The sequence below is a fragment of the Gracilinanus agilis genome, chromosome 2 (genome assembly GCF_016433145.1).
Source record: "Gracilinanus agilis isolate LMUSP501 chromosome 2, AgileGrace, whole genome shotgun sequence".
In the NCBI taxonomy this organism is placed as follows: domain Eukaryota; kingdom Metazoa; phylum Chordata; class Mammalia; order Didelphimorphia; family Didelphidae; genus Gracilinanus; species Gracilinanus agilis.
The window spans coordinates 244635734-244647698 of record NC_058131.1 but is presented as its reverse complement, the minus strand read 5'-3'; the positions used below and the strand labels follow the sequence as shown (position 1 = coordinate 244647698).

General features: G+C 42.4%; 1 pseudogene; it reads left to right on the top strand.

Moving 5' to 3' along the window:
* Positions 1–657: 657 nt before the first annotated feature.
* On the top strand, positions 658–6549 carry LOC123233547 (annotated as a pseudogene).
* The last annotated feature ends 5416 nt before the right edge of the window (positions 6550–11965 follow it).

The following is an 11965-nucleotide window of genomic DNA, read 5'->3' as shown; positions in this document are numbered from 1 at the left end:
CACTCACCTCTCTAGCGCATCTGGTTAAAAACTCTCCTCTTCTCCTAACTTGATCTTTAGCTCACAGACATCAGGACAGTAGCTGCCACATAAGCCATCATCATGCTGGTCCACTCTCAGATGGTCCAGTGTGGAGTTCTGTGGGATGAGCCATTCCCCACTCCCCACCAGTCCCTCATGACTATCACTCCTCAGTTGGAAGTCCTTCTAGATCAGTCACAGGAACTTGGAGACCTTGGGAATGCCTGACTGCCCACTGGCTTATCCTTTTGGACTACCATGTTTCTGTGCCTTTAGGGGATCGGCAATGTGTGCCCAACATGAGGACTGTGGCAAAAAAAGTCTATCAACTTAAGCACCTTTTGACCCAGCAGTACCACTACTAACCATATATGTGATGGAGGGAAAAGATGGAGAGAAAGGTTCTTCTATTAAAAAAAAAATGTTTAGGGGGCAGCTGGGTGGCTCAGTGGATTGAGAGCCAGACCCAGAGATGGGAGGTTCCAATCTGCCCTCAGACACTTCCCAGCTGTGTGATCCTGGGCAAGCCATTTGACCCCCATTGTCTACCTTTAGCACTCTTCTGCCTTGAGGCCAATACACAGTATTGACTCCAAGACATAAGGGTTAAGGTAAGGGTTTTAAAAAAAATTGTTTAGAATACCTTTTTGTGGTGGCAAAGAATTGGAATCAGCAGAGGTGTTCTTCAGTTGGGGAGCAGCTAAACAGAGTGTGGTGTTATTCTGCCATTAGAAATAAGAAATATAAGAGCTAGCACGTATATGGTACTTTGAGGTTGGAAAAGCACTTGACAGATATCATATTTGACCCTCACAACCATGATAACGTAAAGGAAAACAATGTGGAAAGACTTCATAATGCCAATCAATGCAGTCTGAGATCATTTAACAATGAAGCGCCTATCAGCTAAGAATTGATGGTTGGTGGGACACCTAGCTGGCTCGGTGGGTTGCCAGCCAGACCTAGTTCCTGGGTTCAAATTTGGCCTCAGACACTTGCCCAGACCCTGAGTAAGTCCTTAAGTCCAATTGCCAAGCCCCTTAACCCTCTTCTACATTGGAACCAATACTTAGTATTAAATCTAAGGCAGAAGGTAAGGGTTAAAAAAAAAAAAAGTAAATGGAAGGTGCTCATCCTTCTTACTGGAAAAGGACTAGAATGACATCACTGGTAATGTCTTTTGACTTGTGCATAAACTGGATTGAAATGAGGCAGAATTCCCCAAAGTCAACTTATTCTCTTTTCCAGAGTCGTCTAAGTCCAGTGGCAAGACAAAAGTCTCCTGGTGATGGCTTGGGATGCGGTGGATGACCTTGGTTCCTTCCACGTCTATCCAAGCTCCAAGCACTCCATGGAGCCTGCTTCAGCCAGCTTCATGGCCATCGGAATGAAGCTTTCTCCTCCCCCATTCTGCCAGGGGAAGGCTTCGCATCCCTGGGGTAGACCACCTGACTGATGGGTTCCAAGGCTGTTGGTTACCATCAAAATGGTTAGCCCATCTGTTGAGGTGGTTTAATGGGAGTGGCCAGTGTGCATGCCTTGGCTTCTGGGAGTCCCTGGTGAGCATGGGGTGGACACCACAGGGAGAGAGCAGCCCTCAAAAGAGCTCAGCAAGCTCTCACGCCAGAGGTGCTCGTCCTGCCTGAACATCCCTTACACCCTATGCATAGCAACTATGGAACTGGAGAAGGCAATGGGAAATCACTCCAAGAAAACCCCAAATGTTACCATAATAAAACTCAGCTAAATGACCGAACAAGAAGCATGGAATAAAAAATACATTTTCAGACAGGGCCAACGTATGGATTTGTCATTTATTTGATACAAAGAAGAATTCTGTTCAAAGAATTTTGTTTTTCTTGTCTTTCTCACCCCCCTCCCTCAATAGTGGGAGAGGCAAAGAGAGGAAAGAAAAGGTCTATTCATTTAAAAAAATTAAATCTCATTTTTAAAATGATAATATAGAAGGATACTATAGAGGGAGCCTTTGGGAAGTATGAGTGATATTGAAAAGAGAAAAGGGGGCAGCTGGGTAGCTTGGTGGAATGAGAGCCAGGCCTAGAAACGGGAGATCCTAGGTTCAAATGTGGCCTCAGACATTTCCCAGCTGTGTGACCCCGGGCAAGTCACTTCACCCCTATTGCCTACCTTACCACTCTTCTGCCTTAGAACTAATACTCAGTATTGATTCTAAAGCAGAAGGTAAGGGTTTAAAAAATAAAATAAAAATAAAAAGAGAAAAGAATTGAGAACAAAAAAGTGATTTAAAAAATAAAATCCTCCACAGAAATTTAATAAGCATCTATTGTGTGCAAAGGCTGAGCAAGCATTACATTCCAGGAAAATTAGACTCAATAGGGCTGCCAGAAGAGTCCCCACTTTCCTATATCTGGACCTTTGTTCACATTTATCTATCAGGTCTCTCCCCACAATCTTACCCACTGAAATCCTGCAAATCAGAACTTGGTAAGGAAGTCAGTCACCTACAGGGTCTTCACTGGCTTGCCCCAATACCTGTAGGAATGAACTTTTCTTCCTCAGACATCTCCTCTGAAGCATTTATTCATATTCTCTGTGGTGTGCTGTCTGCTTCTGAGGACTGGACCCGTGACCGACTTTTCTAGAGTTTGTAACTCTCGCCAACGCTAGTGTGATATTCTGTCCCCAGCAATTTTTTTTTTAACCCTTAACTTCTGTGTATTGGCTCCAAGGCAGAAGAGTGGTAAGGGTGGGCAATGGGGGTCAAGTGACTTGCCCAGGGTCACACAGCTGGGACGTGTCTGAGGTCAGATTTGAACCTAGGACCTCCTGTCTCTAGGCCTGACTCTCAATCCACTGAGTTACCCAGCTGCTCCCCCAGCAAATTTTTAATCAAATTTAAATAATCGATTCATTGATTTGGATTGATTTAGGAGTCAAGACCCTTTCCTGGGCACATGGACCCTGATTGAATCATTCAGAAAGGCTGGCAAGCTTCCCCCTGGTCAGAGGCGGTAGAGCTGGGCGCTCTTGGCCTTCTCTTCAGACCAAAGTGGGTCAAGCGTCCAAGTTCAGATTCTGTGATGAAGCAAGTATGAGCAGGTCTCTGAGACCCAAAGTTTAGGCGCCTCATAAATGCCAAGAAAGTATTCGCAAGGACTCCCGCTGGCCCCACAGATTATTCCGGCTCCTTTCCCTCTATTCCTCTCCTTCAGTTGGACCTGGCTCGCTTCTGTCCTGTCTTACACATCCACTTGGGACTTTTCCCGATTCAAGACGAGGATCCAGGACCCTCCTGCCCTTTTCGGTGGCCCTAAATCCTAGCCCTCCTTCAGAGCCCAGCTCGGGTCCCTTCTCGGGTCCAGCCTCTTCCTTCCTGAGCCATCCTAGCCTTGTGACTTCTCTCTAAACTCTCTCAGGAAGGGGCAGCTAGGTGGCTCGGTGGCCTGGGAGCCAGACCTGGGTTCGAATGTGGCCCCAGATACTTCCTACCTGTGTGACTCTGGACAAGTCCCTTAACTCCTACTGCCCAGTTCTTCTGCCTTGGAACTAAGGCGCAGTATTAATTTTAACACAGAAGGGAAGGATTAAAAAAAATAAAATAAAATAAACTCTCTCTGGAGAGACGGTGGCGTGCGGGAAAGCACGTTGGATTTAGAGACCCCTAGTCGGCTGCTCCGACCTCAGATGAGTCTCAGAGGGTTGGACCAGAGGATCTGCAAGGTCCCTTCCTCTTCTCCTTGGGCCACTTTGAGCTGCTCACCGGAGCCTTCATCATCCTGTATCTTGTGACTGCTGCCCTTTTTGTTATTCCCTTTCCTGGGTTATCCTTATCTGGGGAGGTCAAAGGTCTCCCTTCCTTCACTAGGTTCTTACTTTCCTCAGGAAGACAGTGGACACCTCCACATTTCTCATCCTGTTAAGATGCTCCTCCTCGCAGCATCTTAATTGTCTGAGTGCCGCCGAGTCCCAAAGGGTGGCTTCATGGGTAGAGCACTGAGCCTGGAGTCACAAAGATGTGAGTTCAGATTTGACCCCCAACTGACCAGCTGTGTGACCCCAAGCAATTCACTCAGCCTCTTTTTGCCTGTTTCTTCAACTGCAGAACGAGAATAATAATGGTATGTACCTGCCAGGATGCTTGTGAGAATCTAATATAATATTTATACAGCACTTTAGCAAGATGCTTGGTACATTGTTTGTTTTTTGGACCCTTCCCTTCCCTCTTGGAATCAATACTGTGTATTGGTTCAGAGCAGGAAGGGCTGGGCAATGGAGGTCAAGTGACTTGCCCAGGGTCACACAGCTGGGAAGTGTCTGAGGTCAAATTTGAACTCAGGTCCTCCCCACTCCAAGCCTGGCTTTCCCAGCTCTCCCAGAGTGGGGCACATTGTAGGAATAGATAAAATACTTATTTCCTTCTTTTCTTATCTCTTTTGCTGGGCCCTCCAATGAGACCATACACTCCTTAAATGGAGGTGTGTGTTTTATTAATTCTCTTCTATCCCTCAGGCTAAACGGTGTGCCTGGCCAGTAACAAGTGCTTAATCACTGTTTATTTTATTAGATTACTCATTATTCAGTGCCTACTGTATGCAGAGCATGGAAGAGATAAGGTTTAGATAAGGTAAAGTCTTTGTGCTCACATCATAGAATTACAAATAATTGGGTACCCAGATCTACCCTGGGGCCGCTAGATGGCTCAGTGGATAGAGCTCTGTGCCTGGAGTCAAAAATTTGTTCAGTTGTTTCATTAGTGTCTGATTCTGTGATTCCATTTGGGGTTTTCTGGGTAAAGATACTGGACTCCTTTGCCATTTCTTTTTTCAACTCATTTTTACAGATGAGGAAACTGAGGTTAGCAGATTTAAGTGACTTGATCAGGGTCACACAGCTTAGTAAGTGTCCGAGGCGAGACTGACTCCATATCCAGTGCACACTATCCCCTGTACCACTCAGAAAGACTTAAGTTCAAATTTGACCTCAAACACTTACTAGCTATGTGACCCTGGGTAAGTCACTTAACCTCTATTTGCCTTAATCCATTGGAGAAGGAAGTGTTGAAACTTTTCCTTATAAAAAAAACAAAACCCTGGAAGTAGGGTCCATGCAGTGCAAAGAAGGGAACACAACTGAACAACAGATATACTCTGGAAGGAAGACTGCCTTTGTGGTTCATAAAGGAAGTGTGGAAAGCCTTGGGCAAGGTCAGCTCTTTGACAAGACTTGTGGCTCAATTTAATTTTTCTAAATCCAAACCAAACATCTTTTCCTTCTAAAGATTGTCATAAAACAAAATCTCAAGACCCTTTCAGACACATATTGGCTTCTTCTGAGTATTTTCCAGTTTAACAATATCCTTTCTAAATTGCACCTCCCACAAAAAAGATTTTCTCTCTCTCTCTCTCTCTCTCTCTCTATATATATATATATACATACATACATACATGTAGATAGATAGATATGTATATATGTATACATATAACTTAATATTTATGGCAACAGTTTTCACATCAAATAGTCTGATGTCCATTTACACCAAAGAATTGGAAAACAAGCAGGATGTCCGTTAATTGGGAAATGGCTAAACAAATTGTGGTAAATGGATCAATCAACCAATAAACATTTATTAAGCACATAATATGTGCTAGGCTCTAGCTAAGCACTTGGGCTACAAAAAGGGGCAAAAGTTCCCTCAAGGAAAAAAAAGTTCCCTCAGGAAGAAACTTACAATCTAATGGGGAATGTAGTAAAATATTATAGTGCTGTGAGAAATTATGAAAATGATGAATACAGAGAATTATGGGAAGAGTTATATGAACGGATGCAAATGAAGTAAGAACTATGAAAATAAATATACAAAAATATAAGGCCTTAAATGAAAAGAACATGGACAAAACAATTTAAACTGAATACTATAAAATTATACTGATTAACACGGGTCTCAAAGAAGAGACACTTTCTCCCCACCTTTATCGTAGAGGAGAAAGACCAGGTGTGGAACACTTCAGAGAGTGTCAGAGTTTTTGGAAATGTTGCTTCATTTTGCTGACCTTCCCCACCTCCCCACCTTTTTCTTTCTTCCTTATAAGGCCTGGCTCTCTGGGAAGTGGAAGAGGCAGGGACTGGGATTCATTGGGAAATGCAGGTAATGTAAAAACAAGTTATAGCTACTCCTGGATGTCCAAAGGTCAAGAGGATGCCCTGGAGAGCCTTTGAGTCTCTGAAGTGGAAACAATACACCTGTCTGGTTTACAGTTCTTCATTGTCCCTATCTGAAGCTAAAGAAGTCACCCTGGAAGCACGTGCCTTCCAATAGGACGGTGTAAATCCTGGAGATGGTAGCTAATTTCTCTCATCACCAGAGGAATCATTTATGACTTCTCTTGGAAACCTCTCAGCATTGGAGCTATGATAGATGAGCAAGAACACTAAAGACCAGTGGAGGCTTCCTTGGCATATCAAGGACAATATATTATGGAAGGAATGGCATTCAGCTTCCCAATTACAATGAGAGATTTAGATTTAGATTTGGTAATCCTAGGTTGATCCAATGCACCAACATTCCAAAGCTCAATAGAGTTCTTCCTCTATTCTTGGCTCTTATCTGTGTCCTGTTGATTTTCTTCTGGGCTAGAGAAAATAAAATTGCTATCTACTGGTTTAGAATGTCTTTTGTGAAGAAATCAACAGAAATTTGGATTTTTTTAAAATAATATTTCAAAGGCTGAACTTGTCCTTCAGTATAAAACATGGAAAAGTTGTTATGTTTGAATTTGACAGGGCGACCTAGATGTCCTGTAGATATCTTGAACTCAACTTATCTTGGAATGATTTAAGGAAAGATTTGGTGGGAAAATACAAAAGCTTTATTCCATTTGTACAAGGAACTTTCTGGGTATCATTAAAATGATAAAAATAATTGTTTTTCCACCTTAACATACTATTTATAGAAAAATCAACCCTTACTTCTTAGGGGTTGTTGTTTTTTTCACTTTAAGGGAAAATGTTTTCTTTTATATAATGAAAGTATCAAATAAAGTGTTTCATTCTTTTACTCAACCAGCATTTGGAAATTTCCCTTTTTTAGGAAGAGACACTTCTGGCAAAGATTTCTACATATAAATTCAGGAAATTAGAACCTCCAAGTTGATAACTATCAAAGTGATCATCTTGGCTTTGCTTTGAAACAGGAAGCATGACTGATACAATACAGTATTGGAAATATAGCTCTAATAGCCTGTGACTTTTATGTGAGACTGTGTTCCCTAAACAAGATTCTGAAAGGAGCTGCAATAATAATTTTCCTTCTTAAAAAAAAAAAGAGAGACAAAAATGCTTTATAATGCACTTTATTGATCTCTTTTATTTTTACATAATATTCATATTTAAGACATCCCTCCCTCCTCTTCTGCTCAGCAAGCCATAATTTGTAACAAACATTTAAAAGAAAAGAGTGGGGGGCAGCTGGGTAGCTCAGTGGATTGAGAGCCAGGACTAGAGACGGGAAGTCCTAGGTTCAAATCTGGCCTCAGACACTTCCCAGCTGTGTGACCCTGGGCAAGTCACTTGACCCCCACTGCCTACCCTTACCACTCTTCTGCCTTGGAGCCAATACACAGTATTGACTCCAAGATGAAAGGTAAGGGTTGGAAAGGAAAGGAAAGGAAAGGAAAGGAAAGGAAAGGAAAGGAAAGGAAAGGAAAGGAAAGGAAAGGAAAGGAAAGGAAAGGAAAGGAAAGAGAGGGAAGAGATAGGAACAGCTAGATGGCTCAGGGATGAAAAACCAGACTGGGAGACTGGAGGTCCTGTGTTCAAATGTGGTCTCAAATACTTCTTAGTTGTGTGACCTTGGGCAAGTCACTTAACCCCAATTGCCTAGTTCTTATCTTCCTTTTGCCTTGGAACCAATACTTAGTATCAGTTTCAAGACAGACTATAAGACTTTTAAAAATAAATAATAATAAAAGAAAGGGGGAGGAGTAGTATAGCAAATATACCATACAAAATAACCATTAAAGTCTTTATTTTTACTCTCTTCCACTTCTCCCTCCCCACCAAAAAAAAAAAAAAAATTCAGATAGATAAAAAGAAATAGCAAACACCATAAACACAATCAGACAAAATCAGTTTGTTAATCGGTCTAATGTTTCCTACTCTGCATGGTAGTCCAACTTCTCTCCATCATGAAGAGGCCACTTCTTTTTTGTTGGTCTTCTAGCATAATGGTTCATCGTTTAATTGATCAGAGTTCTTAAATCTATCAGAATTGGGTTTGTTTGTTTTTTACAGTATCGATATTAAAGTAAGAGTTATTCTTCTGGCCCTCCAGATCAAACCAGACTCCCTACTTCTTCATGAAAAGCTCTCGTTTCCTCATTTCTAACAGCATAATAGTATTGAATCAAATGTATAGTGAGGCAGGTAGGTGGTAAGGTGCTGGGTCTAGTCAAGAAGACTTGAGTTCAAATCTAGCCTCAGACACCTATTGGGCTAACACTGGGCAAGTCACAGCCTCATCTCAGCCTCTGTGCCTCAACTTCCAAAAAAGGCTAAGCAATTAGGATTAAGGAACTTGCCCAGCTAGCTAGACGTGTCTGAAGTGACATTTGAATCCAGGACCTTCCATCTCCAGGTCTGGCTCTCTATCCACTGAACCAGCTAGCTGCCTTCTACTGACTTTTCAATCAATCAACAAACATTTATTAAGCTCCTATAATATACCAAACACTTTGCTAAACCCTGGCAATACAAAGAAAGACAAAAGCAGTTCAGCTTTCAAGTCAGTTATGTGCTAATAGGATTGAGTCAGTCTTGAATTCAAATTCTGATTCTATTAACTAACCACAACCTTGACTCAAGTTTCTGGTAAAACTAGAGTTAAACCCCAGGAATTCTAAGTTCTCTCTCATCTCCAAATCTAATGAACTCCAAACAAGCCAAGAATTCCCAAGACAAGATATGAATTTGATCTACTATGGCCTGGAGAAGTAAGATAGCATGAAGTTGATTTTGGGCAGTCTTGAAGGCTTTTGAGAGGTGAGGGGAGTAGAGTGTTAGGTTTGGAGTCAGAATTCAGATCCTGCCTGACAGTTCCTAACAGTGTGGCCCCAGACAAGTCACTTATCTTCTGTCTGCCTCAATGTCCTTAACTGTAAAATGGAGATAATAATAGCAGCTGAGTGAGTCAAGACTCGGGAAGACTGAGTTCAAATCTGGCCTCAGACACTTTCTAGCTGTGTGACTCTGGACAAGTCACTTAACCCTGTTTGCCTCAGTTTCCTCATCTGTAAAATGAACTGGGAAAGAAAGTGGCAAACCACTCCAGTATCTTTGCCAAGAAAATCCCAAATGGGGTCATGAGGAGTCAGGTATGACTGAAATGACTGAACAAAAGCTCTCTCTCATGGTTGTTGTGAAGATCAAATGATATGTATGTGCCTGGCACATAACTTAATAAGCATGTTACCTTCCCCTTCTTTAGAGCCACAATTCAGGCAGGTGTCAATGGGAAGTAGGCAAGTGGGATGGATTCCAGAGATGTGATGGAGAAAGAACTGACAAGATTTGAGAACTGATTGGATATAAAAGGTAAAGTAGGGTCTTGAACCAAAGAAAATTAGTTGAATGAATGGTTGATTGTTGCCCTTTCATACTCAGAAGACCAACATGATCACTGGTGATGTGTTTGGACTTGCCCATAAATTAGATTTAAGTGAGGCAGAGTAGCACAAAGATTCATGGAAGTCCAGTGGCAAGACAGAAGTCGAATGACTGGTGATGGCTCAGGATGCAGTGGATGACCTTGGCGTCCTCAGTGTCTGTCCAAGCTCTAAGCACTCCACAGCACCTGCTTCAGCCACCCTCATGGCTATTGGATCAAAATGTTCTCATCTGCCTCTTCCACCAGAGGAAGTCGTGGGGCAGACTCTCCCCTAACTCAGTGATGGCTTTGAGGCCAATTGGTTACTCCCAACCTGATTTAGTCCATCAGCTAAGATGGTTTCCCAGGGCATGGCCACACGTGCTTCTTGGAGCTATAAGTGAGAACTGGGTTCCATGTGAACACCAAAGGAGGAGGCAGCCCTGAAAGGGGCTGGGGAAGCCCTCATCATGGAGGTTGGACCTCCCTGAGCACCCCTACATGTATTAGGTACTTACTAAGTACCAAACATTGTGTTAAGGTGGAGAATACAGAAATGAAATGGAAGACTGTCCTTGTCCTCAAAGAATTTACCTTGGTAATAGGAGACAAAGAGGAAAAGAAAGGTCCGTAGGGGTTTTTTAGTTCAGTAAGTGACTGAGATAATAAGTGAAACCACAAGGAAATCACTTGACATATTCTCGACCTTCTTAACTTTTCCCCACAACCTTTGTCAGTCTCTCCTCCTTGGTATTCTTTTCTCTGCAGGTTTCCAGACACCACTTTCTCCTGGTTCTCCTTCCACCTATTTGACCGTTCCTTCTCAGTCTCTGTGGCTGAATCTTCATCCTAGTCACACCTGCTAACCTTGGATTCAAGGTTATCTGTGGGTGTCCCTCAGGGCTCTGCCCTGGGACCTCTCCTTTTCCCTCTCAATGCTATTTCACTTGGTGATCTCATCAGCTTCCATGGATTTGATTATCATCTCTATGCTGATGACTTTCAGAGTACTTCTTTGCTGACTTCCAACCACCTCTCAGATATGAGATGTCCAATAGACATCCTCAACCCAGCAGCGTGTCCAAATATTAACTTTCTTTTCCCATAAACTTTCTACCCTTTCAAATTTCCCAATTACTCTCAAGGACTCCACCATCTTCTCTGTCCCTCAAGCTCACAATCTAAGCATCATCCTCAATCATAATTTTCACCCACCCCATATCCAATCTGTTGCCAAAGCCTATCAATTTCTCTTCTTTGGCATCTTTCAAATAAGTCTCCTCCTCTCCTCTGATGCTGCCACCACCCTGATCTCGTTACACATTGGCTATTTTTTTAAAATTTATTTATTAATTTAGAATAAATCCATGGTTAAATGATTCATGATTTTTTTTCCCCTCCTTTCTTCCCTACCCACTCCCGGAGCTGACAAGTAGTTCCACTGGGCTATACATGTATCATTGTTCAAAACCTATTTCCATATTATTCATATTTGCAATAGATCATTTAAAGCCCCCAAACCAAATCACATCCTCATTGAACCACTTGATCAAGCCTATGTTTTTCTTCTGCCTTTCTGCTCCCACAGTTCTTTCTCTGGATGTGGATAGTTTTCTTTCTCATAAGTTTCTCGGGATTGTCCTAGGTCATTGCATTGCTACTAGTAGAAAAGTCTGTTACATTTAATTGTGCCACAGTTTATCCGTCTCTATGTATAATGTTCTTCTGGTTCTGCTCCTTTCACTCTGCATCAATTCCTGGAGGTCTTTCCAGTTCACATGGAATTCCTCCAGTTCATTATTCCTTTGAGCACAATAGTATTCTACCACCATCAGATACCACAATTTGTTCAGCCATTCCCCAATCAATGGGCATCCCCTCGTTTTCTATGTTTTTTTGGCTATTTTTTTAAACCCTTAACTTTTGTCTTAGTTTCAGTTCTAATATAGAAGAGCCACAAGATCTAAGCAAAAAGGATTAAGCGATTTGCCCAGGGTCACACAGCTAGGAAGTGTCTGAGGTCAGATTTGAACTCAGGTCCTCCTGACTCCAGGCCTGGTGCTCTATCCAGCGTACTACTCTTCACGCCTGGACTGTTGCAATTTGGTCTGTTGGCCACATTCCAGTCTATACTTTACTTAGCGATTTTCCTAAAAACACAGGTCTGAACATGTCACTTTCCTACTCAGTAAACTCCAATGGTTCCCTATCCCTATCCTCCGGACTAAATACGGAATCCTCTGTTCTGTTCAACATCACAAATCCTTCCTAACCTAGCCCTCCCAATCCCTACCTTGCTTGTCTTTTTCTAACTTACACCCC